The sequence below is a fragment of the Petaurus breviceps genome, unplaced genomic scaffold (genome assembly GCF_028583685.1).
Source record: "Petaurus breviceps papuanus isolate PSGF00001 unplaced genomic scaffold, PetGlider_PUasm1.0 90881, whole genome shotgun sequence".
NCBI classification, from domain to species: Eukaryota; Metazoa; Chordata; class Mammalia; order Diprotodontia; family Petauridae; genus Petaurus; species Petaurus breviceps.
Window position 1 is genome coordinate 18,860,307 of NW_027187369.1, and position 23,431 is coordinate 18,883,737.

Consider the following 23,431-nt stretch of genomic DNA (forward strand, 5'->3'; position numbering starts at 1 on the left):
CAGTTAGGACTCCATTAGTAAAATCCTCATTCAGTAACTTAGAAATGGACAAATTACTGATATCGAATACTATGGTAGGAATTCTATATATGTTGATATTCTTATAGATGATGTTTAAGTGTTTTAATGTCAATAGTACTGGACTCAGAGTCACAAAGGCTTAAGTTCAAATTCAGGCTTGGTTAGTTACTTAGTTATATTACTGTCGGCAAGTCACTTAACCTCTCAGGCTCAGTTTCCTCATCTTTAAAATGGGTATAATGGTAATCATCATGATAAAAATATAACTAACATAGTGATTAATTATTATTTATTAATTATATTTATTATTATGACTAGCACTTAGATAGTACCTTCTATGTGCCAGGAACTGTACTAATTGCTTTTCAAATATTCTCTAATTTTATCCTCACAAAAACCCTTGGAGATAGATGCTATTATTATCCTTAGATGCTATTATTATCTTTATTTCATGGCTGAGGAAACTGAGGCAAATGATGTTAAGTGATTTGCCCAAGGTCACACAGTCAGTGTCTCAGATTGGATTTCACTTTAGAACTTCTTGAATTCCAGGCCCAGCGCTCTATCAGCTCTATCAAATAAGTTCATATATGTGTAGCACTTTGCAATCCCTAAATGGCTGTATAAATGCTAGCTAAGATGAAGAGGAGTAGGGGGAAGGGGAGGAGAAGAGGGAGGGGGAGGAATAAAACCCAAAGAGAAAAAGAAGTTGCAATTAAATAGAAAGTTGGCTCACACATTTTCCTTGGAGGGCCAAGTCAGGGAGTTTATTTGGATTACATCAGCATCATAGTGAACATTTATATGTCACCTTAGGTTTGCAAAATACCTTTTCCTATGCTACCTCATTTGATCTTCATAACAATGTTGTGAGGTAGAAGCTATTTTTGTCCCCATTTTGTAGATGAGGAAAGTGAGGCTCAGAGAGGTTAAATGAATTTCCCAGGGCCATTTAGGTAGGAAATACTGGAATCAGGAACTAAATACAGATCTTTCTGATTTCAAGTACATCACTCTACCCACTCTGCCAGGTGATCTCTTATTTGATCATATCTTATTGTACTACTCATGATAAGCATTTGCAAAAAGGCCACCATAAAGCTTATGTGCCACCATCTGCTACAGAGGATGAAAAGGTAGAGGAATTCTATGAAGAGCTAAAAAAACCTCCCTAATTAAATCAGCTTATACTTTAATCCTGAGTAGCTTCATTGAAAAGATAGGCATAGGAGAAGAGCAAAAAATATGCTGGAAAACATGGCTCTGGAATAAGGAATAGGAAAGTTCAAAAGCATCTCATTTATACAAAAGTGAAACATAGTTACATTAATAGCAGTTGTTCTATTTAGCTCTATGAGCAGTAAGTCACAGTAACTCAACCCAACACCTTTTCCATCTTTTGGTAGCTTGACTGCCATGACCACTTATCTCTCTTCCTCATATTAACCAGGAGTATTATTCATTCTATGGACAGCTAGGTGGTGCTACAGTGGATAGAGCATCAGGCCTGGAGTAAGAAAGACTCATCTTCCTGAGTTCAAATCCAGCCTCATACACTTACTAGCTCTGTGACCCTGGGCAAGTCATTTACCCTATTTGCCTTGGTATCCTCATCTGTAAAATGAGGTGGAGAAAGAAATGAGAATCCACTCCAGTATCTTGGCCAAGAAAACCTCAAATGGGTTCATGAAGAGTCAGACACAACTGAACAGCAACATTATTCATTCAATCTCTGGAGCAGCCCCCACCTACTCGCTATGTACCCTCCTTTATACCCCTCTTCATGTTGCTTCACTTATTGATCTTCTCTCAGGTCGTATTTAAACATATGGGCTAATTAGGCTAGTAAGTACTTTCTCAAAGCAGAAATATTGATCATATGTAACACAAAATATCAATTCCATTCAGTCATGGGATCCAGACCCTCCCAAGGTAGAAACTCCTCTTAGGTTGGAGTCACATCCCTTTTCTTCAGTCTTGCTCCAGCCAGCCAATCTGGTATCTTCAGAAGAAATCCCTCCAAAAATGGAAGAACTCAGAGTCTTTCTCCTGTCTATATCCTGGAGTTCAGGACAGTGAGAAAAGGACGGAAAGTGGTTCAATTTGCCTAAGTGCTGATAATTGACAGGTTTTCTAAAAGCTAGATTCTGAAAGACCCAGGTTGGTCAGGCAGGTGATGTATTCGCCACTGGCTGGCAAGTTCTCAGGTGCTGCACTGATTTCATTTGTTCCTTTGGCATCATTCAAGTTACAAATAATAATGTATCTGAGTGTGGCTGGCTATTGCAAGAAATTTACTATTACCTCTACACCTTGAAAGACATCGGGTTTAGAGGAGAAACTCCAGCATGTCCATGCCTGTCTTTTTCTCTTTATAACTACCTTTCACTGTCAAACATCTATGTATGTGTACTTCTCCCTTCCATCCCAATGCAAAATGACAAATGGCATGCTCCACCGGCATCTACACTATACCAAGAAAGTCAGTAGAATTTCCCTAGCATATTGGGGGTAGATACTCTGGGAAAGATTTACATGTATATAGACAACTGTTGCGGAAGATAAGAAGACATGAGTGGGTTGCCTTAATCACCACATGGGGTAATCACGTTGATGAGATCACAGATCCATGGAGAGATCAAAGTTATGACTTTCCCAGTGAGGATCTATGGATGCCAAACATGGATCGCAACAATCTCTGAAGAATCAAAATGGTAGGTCATCCAAAAGATGATACTTGTTTGGTATAAGTAGACAGCAGAGTTTCATTAGTGATGATTCAGGAAGCAACAAGCAGAATACAGGACAATATCTGGAATGTGTAAGAGTTGAAACAGAGTCAAAGTTGGGACAGGTATTGGAAGAGATGCCTTTTCCCCATGATCCACAAAAGGAAGTTAAAAACCAGACTAGTACACTTTAAAATTACCTTTTTCTTCTTTGGACTCCCAAACTACTATGCAACAGATGAGGAGGGGGATTTCTCTTCTCCCTCAAGAAAGGAAAAAAATATGACAAATTGTAGGAGAAACTCACAATGAACCTGAGGTAGGGGAGTTCCTACACTTTTTGTTCCTGAATGTCTTCTACCTTTTTATTCCCTTTTCAAGGCCAAATGAGAAAGTAGAACTCCTGAGAATGGACTTTCTAAGTCTTGGCTATTTCCTCATAGGTAATCCCAAATGAGAGAGAGAGAGAGAGAGAGAGAGAGAGAGAGAGAGAGATCCTGAGTGATCAACCTCCACAAAGGAGCATGCTACTTCCCTCAGTAGCATGTGTTCTGGAGCAGAAAGAGGTCCATCGTCAGGGGATTGCCTGACATCTGAAACCCTAAAGCCATGCCATTAGAGACAAGATACGTAGACATTGTATGCTGTGCCATTACTGTGGACTGCTGGTCCAATATGAAGGAAAATTGTTTGCTCCAAAGTAATTGACTGCCCTGTCCCTCAAGCAAATTTACATTATAAGTTTACTTGAGTAACCTCTAATTGATTACCCAAGTGCTTTGTGATTCAGGATCTATTCACCTGTGAGTTGTTTGCCTTTTATATAATTTCTGTGGTGGGTGAAGTAAATACCCACTCTTCATACTGTACACAGAATATCTTTGCCATGACTTGGGTACTCTCTTACCTACCTTTGAGGAAATATAGGCACAAGATATACTTAAATTGAATACAATGGACTTCCTGGGAGAACTCCAGATGGGACAATGAACCAAAAAGTCATAATTATATTATTCTGGGGTTAAGCCCACAGGATTGGAACCTAATTTGTGTGAGTCCAGAGCATGTGGGTTACACTAATCTGACTTCTATCTCCTAAGGAAGGTATATGCTTCTGACCGACAGACTTTGACTATATTCTATGCCTTTTGCTTACCTCAGCCTAGCCCTCAACATACAGTAAAATGTGGGGGAAAAAAGCAAAGCTCCAGAGTTGCATTTAGGTAGGCCTTAAGTCACTATTGAATGCATATTTCTGTGTGCAAATTGGAATAACAACATACCAAACTGTCCTGTTTTAAACCTTCCTGTTAATGACTATGTTCTGTGTTCTAATAATCCCTAAAGAGGGATAAAGAAAAAGAGCCCCATTTTCCCCCAGAACCAAAAGAGGAGGGATGTTTACCATAAGTATATTTTTTAAAAGCTAACCTACCTCTTTTATTGGTTTTAGAAAATAACATTTGATTCTTTTCCTCATCAATTTGCCAATGAAATCTTATTACTGACTTTAAAAAAGATGGAAGTAAATGAAATATAAAGGCAATATACCTTAAAAATTATTCTAGAAAGGTCAATTTCATTTTTTTCTCTAGCTTTGAAACATGTTTCCATGTGATTTATTAGAAGAATAAGAGGTGCCAATGTTTGACAAAGCCCATCTCTGGGGTTGTTGATCTCCATCTCCCCAGAATACTTTATTGAGGGCATTTTGAAGCCCATGTTCTTGAATTAAGCAGGAGAAGCCAGGTGTGTTCTCTCTGGAAGAAAGGAAGCTTCCTTTTATCTCTCATTCTTTAAAGAAACCAGTATGTTTGGGAAAACACACACACACAGAGAACAAAAAAGACCCTGGCACTAAGACTCTGAGTCCCCTATTGGGTTGCTTCCTGATTCAATCTTCAATAACATGGTAGAGGTTGAAAGAGGAAAAGCATGCAACTAATGTCTGTAACCACTGACAAAAACTCTTGTGTTTTTCTCTGGTAGGTTTATCTTTTTTAAAATCATATTCCCCCACATAATTGCATAATTGCTGTCATTTTAGAACTATCAATTGCTATGTAACACATATCCCTTAAGTCAACTCCTAAAGGCTCTTGGCACTGTGTGTGACAGGAAGGAAGAACATGCAGGACATCATTTCAACCCTCTCATTCTTTCAGGAACATCTTTAATGAGCAACATCCACAGAGTGTTGCCAGGGGAATTTTCATTAAAGAAAGTTTGATATATTTTGAGAAGTCTAAGGTAGAATAAATGGCAATGAGGCATCATGGAAAGAAGGCAAGCCTTAGAGTCAGGGAGACTTGGATTCAAGTCTCACCTTTGACACATATTTGCTATATAATCATGAGCACTTAACTTCTCAGTACCCCGGACAGCTCTCCCTGAGATTATAATGTACAGGGATCTTGCTGCCCTCCATCTATCTCCCCATGCATGTGGCTTCATGGAGTATATACATAAAAAAGCATCTCACACCAGTGAATGATAAGGCCAGACCAAAAAAACCCTTAAAAAAAGAGTAAAAAGATGGAAGATAAGTTGAAAAATGGCAGGTAACTAACTGTCAGCTCTACTGCTATTTGCTTTATGGCCTGGATTTCACTACTGACCCTGAAACTTGTTAGCTATGTGCACTGGCTAAGTCAATTCACCTCTGAGACTCAGTTTCCTTATCTGAAAATGAGGACAGCAACACATGAATGGTCAGGGATCATCAGAGATAATGGATTTGAAAGTGCCTTGTAAACATAAAGCAATAGTCATGTGTAAACTATGATTCATTTTTTTTTCCCTCTGTAGATGAGTGGAAGATTATTTCCCATATGGTGACCTTTTATATCCTACTGGCCTTATCTGGAATTATTAAGTATAAGTTTATAATTCTTTAATATTTATTTTATTTGGTTTTAGGTGTGACCTGTGACACTGCCACCACCCTAGTCCAGGCCCTCATCTCCTTGCCCCTGGATTACTGCAATAGCCCCATGATTGGTCCGCCTGCTTCAAGTCTCTCCTCATTCCAGGGTGTCCTCTACTCAGTTTTCAGACTGATCCTCCTAAAGTAAAGGTTTGACTATGTTACCCTCAACCCCAACTCAATAAACTTGACTAGTTCCCTATCACCTCCAGAATCAAATAGAAAATCCTCTCCTTGACATCCAAAGCATATATTTTATAAACCTTCCCTTTCCACCTACATTTTCAATCATCTTATATCTTATGCCCCTTCCCACTCATAAATAGCATTACTCTTTCAGTCAAGATTTGGATTCAAATTTCATCTCTGATAGTCACTATGTGACCACATGTTAAGTCACTTAACTATTCTTGCCTCAGTTTCCTCATCTGTAAAGTGGGGATCATAATACCTCTAGGAACAATCCTTACTTCCTAGGGTTCTTTGGAGATGGGGTTTGGGAAGGTTTCAATCCAAGTGATTTATTGTGTGCCAAGCACTGTGCTATGCACTGAAGAAGATGCAAAGTTTAGATGAAAAGATACAACTCCTGCCCTCATGAAACTTAAAGTTTAATGGGACAACACAATAACCTTGATACCAAATAATATGTGATATGTCCATTAAAGAAGTACAAAACAAAATTCTCAATGAGGTCCAAGTTCATTACCAAGTGGGGGGATTGGGAAACATTTCCTGGAGGAATTACCACTTAAGTCGGGCTTTAATTTAATTGGTGCTTTAGATAATTCAGTTTTTCCTGACAAGGAAGCAAGATATATAGCAGCAATTCTTCTGTAAAAAAATAAGACTTTTGCTTCCCAGTCTGACCTGCTCTGGCTCCATAAACATTTTCTTCCAAAGGATCACCCTTGCTTGGCTTCAGATTTGGTCCAAATAGGACAGCCTAAAATGCTTGATTGTTTGTTGCTGAGCAAGAGAGAGCTTCCCTGGGACAACCCCCAGGGGCAGATGAGTTGGGAATGAGAGGTTTTCCGCCTTTAAAAACAGCTATGCATGAAGGCCCCAGAAACAAAGGTAAGAGGAGAGCAGAGATGCTGTCACTGACCCTCACACTTGCAGAGGCTCAAGAGAAATAGAGGACCTGGAATGAGATTTGTTTATTCCATCTACAACCTTTGGCTATTTACAAAATAGAGTACCATAACTGTGATTGATTTGTCTAAATTATGTTTCTCTTATTACCTATCTGTGTTCATTTTAAAATAATGAACATTCTTAATGTATCAGAATGTTAACAAGCTATGCAGGTAACCCCCATTTTATGTAAAAGAGGAATTAAAAAATGTCTGAGTTGGAAGAAGCCTTTGAACTCGACTAATCCAAAGAATTTCTTTTTAGCCTTTACCTGGGCAGAGAGCATAGCAACAGGTTTGCATATTTGTCACTGTTACTGAGCAGGAGAAAATATGTTTATAATAATCACAAACAGAGATTGTTCAAATGGCGAACAGACCAGGACAGGAGAAATAACTTGTTCAAGACCACATCACAGAGCACAAAATCAATCTTCAATATTTTAAGTGTCTACTATGTGCCAAGCAATAGGGATACACATACAAATTGAAAGCATCCCAATCTGAATGGGAGATACAAGAAGTAAATATATAAATATGACCACCATAAGTATAATGTATATAAATATAGCACATTTAAACGTGAGGTAGTTTGGGGGGAGGGGCTAAGAACGTGGAGGATCAGGAAAAGTTTCAAGCAGAAGATGGAATTTAAAAGAGGAGCAGGATTCTATGAGGCAGACATGAGAAAAGGGCATTTCAGTCATTTGGGCTAGCCAGTGGAAAGTCACAGAGATGGGAGATGGAGTATCACATGTAAGGAATAGTGAGAAAGTCAGTTTGGTTAGATCAGAATGCTAAAGGGGTGGAATGTTAAATAAGGCTAGACAGAAACGTAGGGACCAGGTGAATGGGCTTGAAAGCCAAAAAGAAGACTTTATACTTACAGGCAACAGGAAGATGCTGGAATCAGTTGAACAGAGGAGTTGCATGGTCAGAGGTATGCTTAAGGAAAGTTACTTTGGCAATATTATGCTTGGGACCAGGAAACCAACAGAAAGGCTGTTGTAATGATCTAGGTGAGAGGTGATGGGGACCCGAACTGTCAATGGAGAGAAGAGGTGGAGTGTGAGGGATATGGAGGGGAAACCAGCAACATTTGACAACTGAAAGTCTTTATGGAGTGATGAAGAATAAGAAGTTGTGGGTGATGTAGATTTTATAAATCTGTGTAACTGGAAGGATTCTGGTGTCATCAAAAGAAATAGGGACACTTGGGAAAGAGGGGAAGCATTATGAGAAAAAAATGATTCAACTTTTGGGAAGATTGAGTTTTTAAATGTCTCTGGGATATCCAATTTGATAGGTACAACATGTAATTGGTGATGTGGCACTAAAATCAAGGTGAAGGGGATGAACCCCTTCCCAGAATAATATTTTAAATAAATAAAATAAGATACATAGGATTGCAAAGGAAACCAATTATATTGGAATATTGTTTTCAAAATATTAACCAAAACAAGTTCAAGAACCCAAGAAGGGTCCAGAATATTGGATAGAAGCACTGTGGAAGCACTTGGAAAATATATGAGATAGGCTAAGACCCAGGATGAGAAGGCACAGATGGGTTGCTGAGCTATACTGTTGCAAGGATGTGATCACAGTTCTGTTAAAGTATCAGGCCCTGAATTACCCAAGTCCATATTCCCAGATCCATTTGGAAAAACAGAAAACCTCTTAATTTGCACAAGCACTTCTGGGACCCACCAGATTGGCTTTTTTGTCTTCAAAGACAGAGCTCAGAGTCTCCTGGGATAGAGCACTGGATATATTTGGCTGTGGGTCCCAGCAACGCCAAGTTCTACGTAATAGGAGGAATACCACAATTTGAATAAAAGGCCCTGAGTTCAAATCTTACCTCAGACATTTACTTGCTATGAGAATTTGCACAACTTCATTGTGTGTCAATTTCCTCAATGGAATGTAAGAGCAAAGCAGGTTGTGTGGTACCTGTAAAATGCCAGTAGAGACAGACATTGAACCCCTCCACCACCACCAATCCCAGAAATTTACAGGAAAATTCATATGCCCAGGTGGTAGCTAAGAGGTAGGTATGACAATAATAGAAATGAATGTAACACAATGAGTGAGTGGATTTGTCATCAGCCTCACAGGAAGGGAGTAGGAACTGAAAAACTGGGGGATCTGTTAGTCTGTTTGATAGTTTCAGAATACAGTTGGAGCTCTGCAAAAATAATAAATTGCAAACATCCAATGACCATCAGGGTTTAGTTGGACCCTGTGGTGATCAGGAGGAAAACAGTGAAGGAGTTGCAGTTGCCATGGAGAATGAAGGGCCAAACTTCAGGTAAGGAGAACCTAGGTTCACATCCAGCTCCTGACACTAATTAGCTGTGTGGCCCTGAGCAAATTATTCCACCTATCAATTTCACATCAGATGTCTATGACTATCAGTTATGGAGTGACCATCTGTATTGGTAGAGGAAGTCCCTACACTAATGAAATCACATTCCTGCTCATTCTGCCCCCCCCCAAAAAAATAAATAACAATGAAAAAATACACAAAACAACTTAAAGAAAATTCTAAGCTTGAGAGGTTTGTTCTAGCAACCTATACCCAGACCTAGAGAAGGAAAATTTAAGGGAGAGAGGAAGAGAGGGACATGGAAACCAGAGTGCACCATAATATAATGAACACAGATACAACTAGAGAGTACCAACTGGGGCTTTATACCAGCATACTGAAATTTAGCAGGTACAAAAATTAAACATATGTATTCATTCACCAGAATAGAAACAACTCAAGTAACTAGCTCCCCTCCTGCTAAACTGAAATTGTCTTAATTCCTTCTTGTACTATTTTCACATCATGAATTACAAGGTTGATTTGAGGGCCCATTTTCTGCTGCCTGCCTCAGTATGTCTGATGTTACATATTCTGGGTGATAAATTTGCTGGTCAGGGCCCAGATAATGAATTATCTGTTATCCTTTGTACATTTTCTGTTTCATATAATCTCTTCTTCAAACCTCATTTTTAGGTTTTGGGAAAAAAAAACAACTACACTCACATAGACAATTTCAGGTATTACAAATATGGAGAATCGCTTCTAATGGATGATTTATGGCAGTCACTGCGCGGTGAAAATTTTTTTTAATTCCATTCATAGGTCACCTTTAAAATAACTACAGTAAATTAAATGCTTCCTATGCATAGGGAGGATGAATAGTTAATTAAAATGCCATACTTGCAGAATACTTCTCTGGTCCGGTACTTATATTATACACAATTGGCAACCCAGGACAACTGCATGTGAACGAAATTTGAAGTAGGAAAATAAAATGTTTATGGGAGAAAGACACAGCAGGACTCAATTTAGACAAAATGTCCACCAAGCAACACTTGTCTCTGCTCCCTCCCCCACTGAATGCACTGTCCTAGAATGGTACATTAAAGAGAGTACAGTGGAATGAACAATAACTGAATCTGGAACCACAGAACATGGGATCAATTACTTTTTGCCTGTGGAACCTTAAACAAGTCATCTAGCCTCTTTCTGGCCCCTCACCTGCAAAAAATTAGGGCATCAGACTTAATGGCCTTTCAGTTCCCTTTCAGCCCTAAATCTATAATTCTTATGCTTTGTTCATTAAAAAAATTTTCTAAAAAACTATTGCATGCAAAGCACTGTTTCCAGTACCAGGGGTAGACACAAAGTTTAGACAAAGGCTGACTTCTGCCCTCATGAAGATTACAGTCTAGTCGGGGAAGAAGACAAACCCTATCTAATCTAAAATAGCACATGCTAAGGGCAAAAAAAGGGAGCCCTGGGGGCATCAAGGAAGGTCATCTGTGAGCATCTGGAGGAAGAGCCTTTTCAAGCACAGGATTAGAAGATGATTCTTCTAATAAGAGGCATATGAGTTAAGCTTTAAAGGTTACATTAATACAATTCCATTGGTGCACAGTCCCAATCTGGCATTTATAAGCTGTATTTGAAAGATGCATGATCTCTTTCAGTGCTGGCTATTTGGACTTTGCCCCTAAGTACCTAGCACTGTGGCTGTTCCAGCCCAGGAAAGTAACCATTTACCTCCTCCATCTTATTATGGTGTTAGTGAATTAACTGTTACCTACCCTAAGGGTATTGGCATTTTGAAAGATTAACTTAGAGGGGTCAATGCTTAATCTAAAGAAATGACCCTCTAACTGCAGAAATTCAGAAACAGTGGCATTTAATGATGGGCAGAGGGATGTTCTCGGGACTCCTCAAATAATACCATGGGGGTGACAGCTTAGCCATTCTCCTGTTAGAAGGCAATGTCTTTCTGTATGTATGCTGTGGACTACAGACAGATATATCAAAATGAATTTTGGCCATACCAAAGGCATAGAAATAAAGATGTAATTTTCTTTGCTGATTTTCCCAGAGCCAGAAGGAATTATGCATGAGTTGCTCATAGTAATAAAAGAAGAGGGAAGGGGGGGGTTGAGGGAGACACAGCAAAAATAAGGGGAAGAGATAGACACAGAAACATACTGAGACACTGAGTGAAGAAGCTGATGGGAATAAGCAATGGAAGTCACTCTGTTAATTGAGGTTGTTCTGTGAGAAAGCACTGTGTCCATCACTTGGGAAATCACTTTTCATCTATTTTCTTCGAAGGCAGCATTCATAGAGGTAAATTCCCTTCTGCATACTGCATACTCACCTTCTCTCCTTTTATAATCACATTTCATTAATTATCATCAGGATTATGTAAGATCTTTCACGGTCTCAGGGGAAAGTGCTAGAGTTCTGGGATAAAGTAGTGGATGCTGGCTATGGGGGCAATTAAAATGCCATTCAGCAAGCCCCTTTCAGTGGGCTCTATTCTGAGCTAAGCAGCTATCAGCCATTTCTGAAGTTCACTAGGGAGCTGGAACAACTATTCCAGCTTTGATACCACCCTATGTAACCAGTGTATTGCTCACATTTCTGTGAAGAATCAAAAAATACCTGTTGACTGAAACTTCAGGACAAAAACTTGCCGAGTGCCTTGGACAGCTGCATTGCTTCTCCCCTAGGCAAATGTGGTCTTAGACTGCAGAGTTTGGTGAACAAGAGAGACTGTGATAGCACTCTACTCCACCATGGTCAGGTTACATCTGAAGGATTATGATCATTTCTATACATTAATGATCCAGACAGAATCAAGAGAATGACATCCAGAATGGTAAGGTAGGTGCCTAGAAATAATTCCACATGAATGAGCCAAGAGTGTTTAGCCTAGAGAAGTATAAAATAAGGGATGGAAGCAGGGTGGAGGTAATGATATACAGCTTCAAATATTTGAATGGCAATATGATGGAATAGATTCACTCTGCTTGTCCCTAGAAGGCAATGAGAAATGACAGGTAGAGGATACAGAGAAGTAAATATTGGCTTGATGTATGTGTGTGTGTGTGTGTAATTTATATACATTCTAGAAACTAAGACTATCCAAAGGTAGAATGAGGCTGCCTTAAGAAGTAGAACATTTGGCATACAATATGGTGGCAGAAGTGGCTGCACCCAGGGAGGCCAGAGCAGGAGGAGACACCACTCACTCTCCCTAGGGGCTGCTATAAGTGCTTTGGGACCAAGCTGGAATGGACAGATAGTAGGCTCATACCTCAGTGAACAGAGGAGGCACTTGGATTCTAAGAGACTTCTAAGAAGTTGGGTTCAGATTTTCACATGACTTTCAGTAACCTTGATAGAATTCCATTTCAGATAGGAGACAAATTCAAAACACCAGCTAGGGTTGGTCTGCCTATTAAAGTCTCCTTGCCTGATTGCTACCAGCTGCCAGGCAATACAAACAGTAAGCTTAACCTGCCTGAAACATGAGGGAAACATCAGTGCAACCAATCCTCACTAAATGGAAAGCACCTCAGAACCATGCCAACTCTGACTTTGGGATGACTTGGGCAAACAAAAACAACAGAGTGGGCAGAAGACACCAGAAAATCCAGGAAGCTAAACAGGAATCTGAGCAAAAGGCTGAGGAAGCAGAAGACAAAACAAATTCCAAGAGTGGCCTAGAGGGTTTCCCCAAAACACACTGCCTGACCACCCCACCACCTCCCATTAACCCCATCCTTGACAGCTTACATCACAATATTCTCATCCCAACCTGTAGCAGAAGTGGTGCTATAAAAGAGAAGGTTCTCAGTCACCTCAGACAAAGACAGACTTCAATCCCACTGACTTTGAATGTGAAGAGGATTCACTGAAGAAGATGGAATTAAAACCTATTGAGAAAGAACTGAGAAACTTTCTTGGCATTACAGGGCCTATTGTAATCAAGGTCATAGACAATAAATTGCCCAAAGGAGACTCTGGGTCTGTGTTACAGGACCAGAGAGTACTGACATTCCTGGAATGAGGTATATTGGGTTTCAAGTTCCTTAATAAACCCAATGGCTATACAATTTTATCACAGTTAGGTAACTGTGAGACATCAGTTTTTCAAAATAGTCCTCCTTTTCATCATTACTGTGCACAACATGGAGTCTCTTTCTTCCCCAAACTTGACTCAGATGACAGTGAGCAGAAGGCAGTAAAATTTGCAAGTATTTTTCACAGAACCACTGGCCTCCACAATTGAATGTTCTTGAATTCCTTAGAGCTCAGCTTCCAGAACAATGCTAGTGAACTCAATGGACACCTTAGGGTGGGTTTTAAATCTGGACATTGGCGAAGAAATGCCTCACTGCCCCTCTTACCCAAACTACCTTCTTTGTTTTGTCAGTGTCTAAAAGAAATTTGCCTCTTCGACTTGTTTTGTATTATACTATACATTTTTAAAGCTCTCAATGCGGAAGAAAAATACAGTCCTGATGAATCCAAAGTAATTTGCTAACTATTATGATTCTTCAGAAATAACTACTAATAATTTTTTAAGTAGGTAATTCGCTGACCCTGGAGATTTTCCCATAGAAACTGCATGTTCACTTCAGAGGGATAGCGGATAAGAGTATCATATGCAATTATAGGTTAGTCTATAATTCAGGGCTTCTTAAACTTTTTTTCCACTCACAACCCCTATCAGTATTTCTTAAACTGTGGCTCATGACCCCATATGGTATCACGACCCACAGTTTAAGAAGTGCTGGTTAATATGACACCTGAGGTCCTTATCAGTTCAGATTCCCTCTGTCTTAATGTGCCATAGGGAAACATGTTCTGCACTTAACACTTAAGAGTGTAAATATCCAAACAATTTGGGCAAAAAACCAGTTTCCTGGTGCAAGCTGGGACAACCTAGTGGGAGTACCACTTCCCACCCACATCTGACCAGAGGACAGATACTACAGTATGTCCAATGAGAACAAGGAGGCCCTACGGTTCCTCTGTCCATTCTCCATCCAAGTATCCTCATTCACCTTGGTTTCTCTTAATCCATACTAAATCAATGTAGCATAAAGTCCAAACATATACTGACTTTCTTATTTTTATCTTGCTCTTTTTATATATTGTATATACACATCCAGTTCAGGGAAGCCGGTATGAGAGGACAAGGTCTCAGAGGCAGAGATCCAGAGTGTGAATTATTCTTTGTAAAGAAATTAATACCATGATAAAATAAGCTAGATACTTACTGACTTGTTTATATCATGAGGATTTTAACAAAATCAACACTTTTACCTTTAAATCATCATCATCACTATCACCAGCTTTCACATAACATTTTAAGGTTAATATCCACTCAAAATATGTTAACTCATTTAATAAACTCAGCAAGAAATGAAGCAAGGAAATGTGTGTATTAGGGTAATATCCAGATTAGCAACTTATACTACAACAAACACCTACTATTTAATCACTTACTACATGCAAACCACTCTACCAGTTGCTAGAGATACAAGGAGATGTAAAAAGGGAAGAAGCTTACACTTTTTTTTTTTTGCTTTTTGGAGGGGGGAAGACAGGGCAATTGGGGTTAAGCGATTTGCCCAAGGCCACACGGCTAGTAAGTGTTAAGTGTCTGAAGCTGGATTTTAACTCAGGTCCTCCTGACTCCAGGGCTGGTGCTCTATTCACTGTGCCACCCAGCCACCCCAAAAAGCTTACATTCTAAGGTCTCTAGATAAGAATAAAAAATGCACGTAAATAAATATAAAAATATAAAAAACAATTTCAAGAAGTAAAGATCACTAACTGGGTCAATCATGAAAGGTATCCTGTAGGAAGCAGGAACTGAGATGGGCTTTGAAGGTAGGATTCTACAAGGCAGAGGTGAGTAAGAAATAGGTGGAAGCAAACCAAGGATGAGCTAAGATCATAAGCGGGGCTGAAGTCATTGGTTTGTTTTAAGATTTGGTAAGGGCATTCAATGATCCTTACTGATAGGATTACTAGTTAACCACCAGGTCCCTCTTATGAGGAAACTGGGGTGCACAGAATATGCTGACTCATTCTTCTAGCAAGGAGACTAAGGCCTTCTCTTTCCTTGTCCATGGTGCTGACCTAAAGATTCAATCCATCTACATATGTTACTAAATATCTATTATATGCTAAGCATGACAGAGGGTAGAAAAGAAAAATTAGACATGGTCTTTGTCCTCAAGCACTTACCAATTTAGATGAGATTTCTTTGAAGACCTGTTTTAAAATCTATTCTGGTGTGACCTTAGTTCAAGTCATTTAACCCCAGTTTCTTCATCAGAAAAAAGGGAGAAATAGTAGCATAAGCTAATGTTTGTAAAATGTTTTGCAAATCTTAAAGCATTATGTAAATGTGAAGCTCATGGAGCAAGAGTGAATACAAATGAATAAAAAAAACCACACAAACACTGCTTTTAACTCTGGGTCCAAACTCTATATACACAAAATATCAGAGGTGGAAAGGACCTCAAACTGCCATCTGGTCTAACTGGCACAAAGTTGGCATAGCAGCTGGAACAGGAATTCGCTCTATAACTGTACTGTTACACCTAATACACAGTCATCACATGGAGTGTAAGTTTCTAGACTCTGTGTGAAGACCTACAGTGGCATAAAATTTACTCCCTCCTGCGGCATCCCACTCGTCTATTGGACAGCTCTAATTTTGGGGAACATTTTCCTGACATCAGATAAAAATGTGCCTCTTTGAAAGTTCCATTATCTTTTATCTGCCCTATGGCTTGCCACTCCCAATCAGCATAGCCCACTTAAGCTCAGAACTCCCAAGCTCAAGAGATCCATCAGCCTCAGCCTCTCAATCACTGTATTTATATGTATGAAGCACTGTTTTCTAAGGGCAGCCCTTCACAAACTTGAAGATATCCCTCCCCAATCTACAAGTTTTCCTTTCTCTAAACCTTCTATATGCACAATATTGTAAAGAACACTGGAAAGGGAACAGGCAGTTTTCTAATGGAAAAAAATACAATTTACCAATAGTCACTTCAAAATCACTAATAATCAGAGATAATCAAATAAAAAACAATTCAGGTTGCATCTCACAATCATCAAATTAGCCATGTCGACAAAAGGGTAAACAACAAACATTGGAAGGACACAGGGAAAACAGACATATGAAGACCTTATGGGAGTTTTGAATTGGTCTAGCCATTTTGGAAGGCAGAATGGAACTATGGTCAAAAAGCTGCTAAACCCTATATAACTTTTGACATAGCCATGAAACCACTAAGCCTAAACTTTAGTACAGAAATTAAGGAAGAAGGAAGAGGACCCACAGGTACAAAAATATTTAAGGTAGCTCTTTTTTTTTTAAATTAAAGACCTGGCAACTAGGCTCTTTAATTCAGTAATGGCTGAACAAACTGTGACACATGGATGTAACAACATATTGTTGTGTAATAAGAAATCATGAAAGGGATGGATTCAGAGAAACCTTGAAAGACCTGTATGAACTGATGCAAAGTGAAATGAACAGAAACAGGAGAACAAGTTTTACAATAACAACATTATAAAGTCAAGTCTTATCAACAAAATGACTAATAATGATTCTGGAGGACTGATGATGAAGTATATTAATTACAACCTGACAGAGAAATATGAAGAAAAAGACATATTTTTTCAAAAATGGTCAATGCAGGAATTTGTTTTCATTGAGTATGAATATTAATTACAAGTTTTTGTATTTTTTTTCTAACAGGAGTAGAAGGGAAGAAGGGAGGAAATAAATTTTTGTTAATTGAAAAAATAATTTAAAAATAAACCACTTAATTGGAAGCCAGAATAATGAGAAACTTTCATTTCTCTGTGGGTCATTAAGCAGAATGCAGTCTCACCTCCAACACCCAAGTGAACACCATGCCTCAGTAGTCCTTGGGTGACTTATCCATAAAAAGGAAGGTGTAGACTAGATGACTTCAAAGGGTCATTCCACCTCTTAGGACATGTTAGTGTCAAGACTGTAAAATTATGGAGGAAAAAAAGAATTGTTTTAATCACCAGGAAATGAAATGGTTGTTAGAGTGAGAGGGGCAAAAGTCTATTTGTCAGGGCGGCCAGGTGGCTCAGTGAGTAAGAGTATTGGCCCCAGCACCGGGAGACCTGGGATTGGTTATGGCCTCAGATACTTGGCACCCACACAAAAATAACGGGCCATGTAACCTTGAGCAAGTTACTTAACCCCAAGTGCTTTAAAAAAGTCTATTTGTCTTAGTTTCCTCATATATAAAATGAGAATAATAACAGCACCTATCTCCCAAGGTTGTTGTGAGGTGCAAATGAGAAAATAAGTGAAAAGCACCTTGCACAGTGTCTAGCACATGGTAATCACTAAGTGAATGCTAGTTACTATTATTTTTTTTACATTTTTAATGGGGACATTATCTGAGACTTCTGGATTAGGAGCATCTCTAACCAAAATACTGACTGCAATACTCTAGACAAGACATGAAAGAGATGGCAGATAAACCAATGGAATAGAATAGATACCAGATAGTTGGAATTTTGCAGCAATTCTCCTTTCAAAGCACTAGCAAAGTTGTACATATTGGCTTCAGTCTATCAAACTTCATATTAGTTAGATACAAATGATCTGAGCTACTTATACTGTGCGCCTACTGGTACTGAAGAGTGTCCCATTCTGGTGAAGCCTGTGCTGGATCCAGCATTTTCCACTCCCCAGATATTTGCCCAGGAAGGAGGCCACAGGTGTCGGGGGGAGGAGAAGGAAGGAAAATGTTGAGCTCTTCAGGATATATGATCAGTCAGAGAAGAGGCAGAAGATTAATCAGGATTGAATGGCAGCCTTTAAGTTTCAGCTACACCTTCTTGGCCCAGCTTTTTGATTAATAGAGTTCCAATTCAGCAGTGTTTAACTGTTGATCTATTGCTTTCTGCTTCTTTCAAAAGCAGCTGAGAGATCCTTTAAGGAATTAGCTAGATGGTACCAGGGAATTAGCCTTTAACCCCACAGAAAGCTTTATTACACTTGCATTAGTGCAGCAAATAATTAAGGGTGTGCATTTAAAGCCTTCTACCAAATTGACATGGCCATTTTTCAGGACTGGAGTAATTCATCTGTGCCGGGATTCTTCTAAAGAGGGGGAAGCTTCAGGGCAGTGGACATAACTCACAGTAACAATGGAAAACAGCCCAAGATTTATAGCACCGACATGCAAATGTTGCTATCTTTTCTGACGACCAATATGCCTTTTAGATTAAAATTTGCCACACTTGGGAATATGAATAAACAAATATCTAAGTATCCCCAATATCTTCTGGCAGCATGTAGGGATTAGTTTACTAAAGAATACAGCAAGTGGAATCTGGTACATCTATGTACATATTTATGTATGTATAATGGAGGAAAAGTTCACTTCAAGAAGAACTGTAAAGATTCACAAAGACTGTTCTGTAACTACTTCATATACACATCTATGGATGGATATCCAGCCACTGAATGAGGAGATGAAAAAAATTGCATAAAATACAGGTAACCACAATTATAGTAACAACTCATATATTTAGCAATCCAAGCTCTATAGACCAAAACCAAGAACCAAGATAGAAGCAAAATAGTGCATACACTAAAGCTATTGTACTTTCAATATTGGAAAGTGCTGCAGGTTCTCACTCAGAGTCACCTTACTTTGATTTTACACGCAATTATGTTAAGTTCAGTGAGACAAATTGCCAGCACTTTGTAGATCAGAAAGCAGAATGGGGCTGTTTGATGAAATCTGACTGATAGTAGAAGTGGGAGCTGATGGAAAGCAGGGGAGACAGACTACAATCAGGAGAAGTAAGAACACAGAAAACACAGCAGTCTGGGGTAGGAGCAGAGGGAAACAAAGGCATCACTGTAGGAGAGCCTTATTGCACAAATCAGTAATAATAACAACTCACATTGAAATAGTGCTTTAGGATTTCTCAAACCCTTTCATCAGGACTACAACAGATAGTCATCACAATCAAAGAAATAGTGGGACACTCTCAACTCTGAACAGTACCTTAGCTTTGAACTCCTGCCCCCTTACCAGAGAGTGACCTACACTCAGAGGAGATAACTGCTTTGGGAAAGGTCACCCAGCTGGTGAGCTAATGGGCCATGACCAGCTCCCAAGATCCATGAGCTACAGGACAGTACCTAACTGAATAATCTGGATTTTCTTGGTTGGATTTTAACCTGAGGGGGTTGTTTTATTAAAACATGGTTTAAAAAGCATTCAAATGGAGGGGGAAAGTACATATGGTAACCCAGTTTTACAGGCAAAAAGAGGAATTTCAAGAAGAGTCACCAAGAAATCCATCCTGAACTGAAGCAAAAGCAGCATATACGGCTGTGAGACAAAGTTAATGATTGGGATTTATCAATGTTAAACTGCTACCACAGGGTGGAGAAATATCAATAAATGTCTTTCATTCATAGAAGATGAATATACCTAAACGGTTTATGTCCAGCACCTAAACTTTGCCCTGCAGACCACCTCCCTATGTAGCATCATTAACTGCTCCCACAGGGCCAAATGGATCTATTGGGAGAGTACTGAAAAGAAATAATTTTGTTTACTTGCTGTCAAAAAAACTGATGCAGAGTACACTTTTTTTTCCTCCAGATCTCTGGTTTCACTGGTGTAAAGAACTATCTCTAACTCTACAGACTTATAATCCTCCTACAACTTATAGTCTTTTTTTTAAATAAAATCATTTATTTATTTATTTAGTTTTAGTTTTCAACATTCATTTCCACAAGATTTTGAGTTACAATTCTTACAATTCTTTTCTCCCTGCCTTTCCCCTACCCCCACCCCAAAGTAGCAAACCTACTGAGTACCCCTTCCCCAAATCTGTTCTTTCTTATATCCTAACGTTCTAGTAGGGCAAGATGGATCTCTATACCCCAGTGTCTGTATTTCTTATTTCCCAGTACAACTTATAGTCTTAAAGAGTTACTGGATCAAAGAGAGACTATGACTTATCCATGGTCACTTAACCAGTGCTCCTGAGAACTTGAACACAGGTATTTCTGACTCTACATTGGTCCTCTGCCCATTATGCCACACTGCCTCTTTAAAACTGAATTCTGATCAGAGTTGAGAAGAATATGCCCTTTAATAATACTCTGGAACACTAAGGGATGGCAGGAAGCATGGGCAAACATAGAGAAATTATGTGTCTAGCTTCTTTCTGGTTTGCTTCTATAGGAACCATCAGTACTTGTTTAAAAGCTTCCCCAGGATCAAGCCAGAGATTCCCAATATAAATTCACAAAACTGGCAGCATGTCACCAAAAAGCTTCACAAGAAGTTAACTGCCAACCTTGAAAGAGACTGCCAGACTGCCGAGTTTACAGAGAACAATAAAAAATATCAACAAAGTATGTTTGCAAAGTGCTTTATGCAAACCAGCTCCTTCGTACCTTTCAACAAGCCTGCAAGGTAAGAGCCACTGACATTCATCTCTATTTCATAGCTGGGGACAAAGGACCTCAGTCAGCCTAAGTGACTGGCCCAGAATCACACAGTTAATAAGGGTCAGAGGCAGGATATGAACCCGGGTTTTCCTCACCTCAAATCCAACACTCATTCCATTATATCATAGACTTTCTTTAGCTGGTATCTCACTTCCAGAAATCAAATTTCAGGAGAAGGGATCTTTGAAAAGTCCTTCAGACACTAATCTACAGTCTTCAGAATTCCAGAGGATCATAAAATGGCTATGTGATAATGAGTGTGGAAATCACAAGGCCCAAGCTTTATATACCATCCTTTGCCAATCTGGCTTGCTAAGAGTCAGCTGATCACTTCATGCTGCTTTTCCTAGGTCTTGGTATTCCCAGTTCTGGGGAAATCTCATCAAAGCCAAGTACTATAAAGAAGGCTGCAGCTGAAGTAGGCAAATAACAAGAGAGTCAAATGAAAAATAATCTGCCAATTGACAAATTTGTCTTCCTAACACACAGGTCTGACCAAATCAGGTCCACCCCTCACCTGAACCCCTATGCTAAAACACCTACAACAGCTCATTATTGCCTCCAGGAAATATACAAACCTCTTAGCTTGGCATTTAAGGCTCTTAACAGTTTGGATCCAAACTACAGGACTGGTTGCATGATCAATGATAGCAGCCCCAATGGCCTAGGTCAGCCCAGGACCTCTAGGCCTTAGGGAGCTTTCTTTCTAAAATTGAACTAGGGATTTCTAAGGAAATGTGTGATTCAGAAATGTTCCACTAAACAAAATCTAATTTACAGCCTGTGGTCACCATTCTCTCTGCTGATATTTACCCTGTATAAGGGAAAGGGATAGAATATGAGATAGATTCTCCCAGTGACCCTATGGAATTTTACCAAAACCCAGTTTTAATGCACAGGCTGAACTGGTCAGCTTTTTCCCCTGTCACTTAATGACTTCCTCCTCCCTCCTTCTTTTCCTCCCTTCTTCCGTCCTTCTCCCATATATGAGCACCCTCAGCCTCCATTCAAGGCAAACACTCACTGTTCCATTCTTCCACATCTTATTCTCTTAGCTGAAGGCTTATTTCTGTATCCATGGTTCTCACCAGGTTCAACTTCCAGTGCCCATTAGGTGCCCAGGGCCTACTTCCCTTAAATAGTCAGGGAAATAGCAAACAGGTACTTCTCACCAAAGCCTAGGATGCCAAACGTCCTTCATCCTTCAGCACCACAGCAAGTTTAGCATGTTCCTTAATGTCTTTTCCAGGGAATATATCCTACATTGTGGGGAGTGGTCAGCATGGAACAGCCCAAATTGACATTTAGTTTTAATGACCCTTACAGAGATGTTAAAGTGGAAAAAAGGCTCTACTTAAAGTCAGAAAGACCTGGACTCAAAGTATGTGACAATACAGAAGTAATTTGATCTTTCTGAGTCTCAAGGAACTCTTTAACCATCACCTACTTACTCAGTCACAGAGGAGTGGCTATGCAGCATCAGTAGAGGGCATTTCTATACTCACAAAATCCCAGATCTCTGGCATATTAATACCCTTGCAGCTTCTATGGTTGCCTGGCTTGTGAGGCTGACCCATTAACTCAGACTCATTTTCAAAATGTCACCCAGAAAAGCTGTTTCTCTCAAAACCTTGATTTCTTTCAGAATTGTGGCAAATGGGGTAATAAATTTAGATTAAATTTCCTCTCTTCTGCCTATTTCAACAACTGAGATGCCAGGGAGCAAATGATGACTTAATACTCAAAATTAGGAAATTGTCAAGCAGAGATTTGTTTTAGTTTGACTGCATTCTGGTTCCTCTGAATGGTTTCATTACCTAGCCATTGTTACTTACCAGTGACCTTTTAAATGCATTTAACTTAAAATTTGCCATTTGGGGGTTAAATTGTGTTTGGGCCATTGCCGCATCCCTTTTTTAAATGTTGTGAACAATAAACAATTTATTATATCATAGATATAGAGGCAAAAGGGACTTTAGAAATCTTCTGTTCTAGCCATTCTCCCCTTTAGAGATGAGGAAACTGAGGCTGAGAAAACTGAAGTGAGGTCACACAGGTAGTGAGTGAATGATCGAACTGAAATTTGACCCCAGGTCCCATGAGCCCAGACACATCACTCCTTTTCATGGTACTATTATTTCAAAGAGGGATTGCTAGAACACCTTGCTTTTTGCTCCAAAACCTTTTGTTTCCTTAGCTTGATCATACAGATATAGAAAAACCTTATTTCTCAGAGCTCTGAAAGTTTGACATTACTGTACTTCTGAGTTACCATCAGAGAATGTGAGAATCAGTCTACCAAGGGAATAGAAACTTAGGGATAAGAGAGACAAGGGGTAGGGAACTTCTGCCTTGAGGTCTTCTGGGTCCTCTAGTTCCTCCAGTGAAGCCCTCTGATTGGATCCAAACTTCACAAAACAAATCCCCTTAATAAAAGGATTTGCTCTGTAAAACTTGGACTCAGTAAAAAGGCCACACTTGGGGACCTAAAAAGCCACACATGGCCTCAAAGCTGCAGGTTCCCAATCCCTATGCTAGCTCAACCTTCTCATTTGGCATATACAGAATTAGAGGCTCAAGGTGGAGTAGTTATTACCTTAAAGTCAAAAAGCTTGTCATTGGAAGAGGCAGGATTCAGACCTTAGTTTACTGTCTCCAGCTGCAAAAACTTTTCTACTATGAATATTATGGTGCTAATCTGTTTTTTATAACAGTTTCAACAGTAAAAATGTAAGGCAAAAAAGTCCATCTTCTTCC

General features: G+C 39.4%; 1 pseudogene; it reads left to right on the forward strand.

Moving 5' to 3' along the window:
- The window catches only part of LOC138150585 (ubiquitin-associated protein 1-like), a 42,970-nt pseudogene extending 20,054 nt beyond the window's left edge, over window positions 1–22,916 (forward strand).
- Window positions 22,917–23,431: the final 515 nt, after the last annotated feature.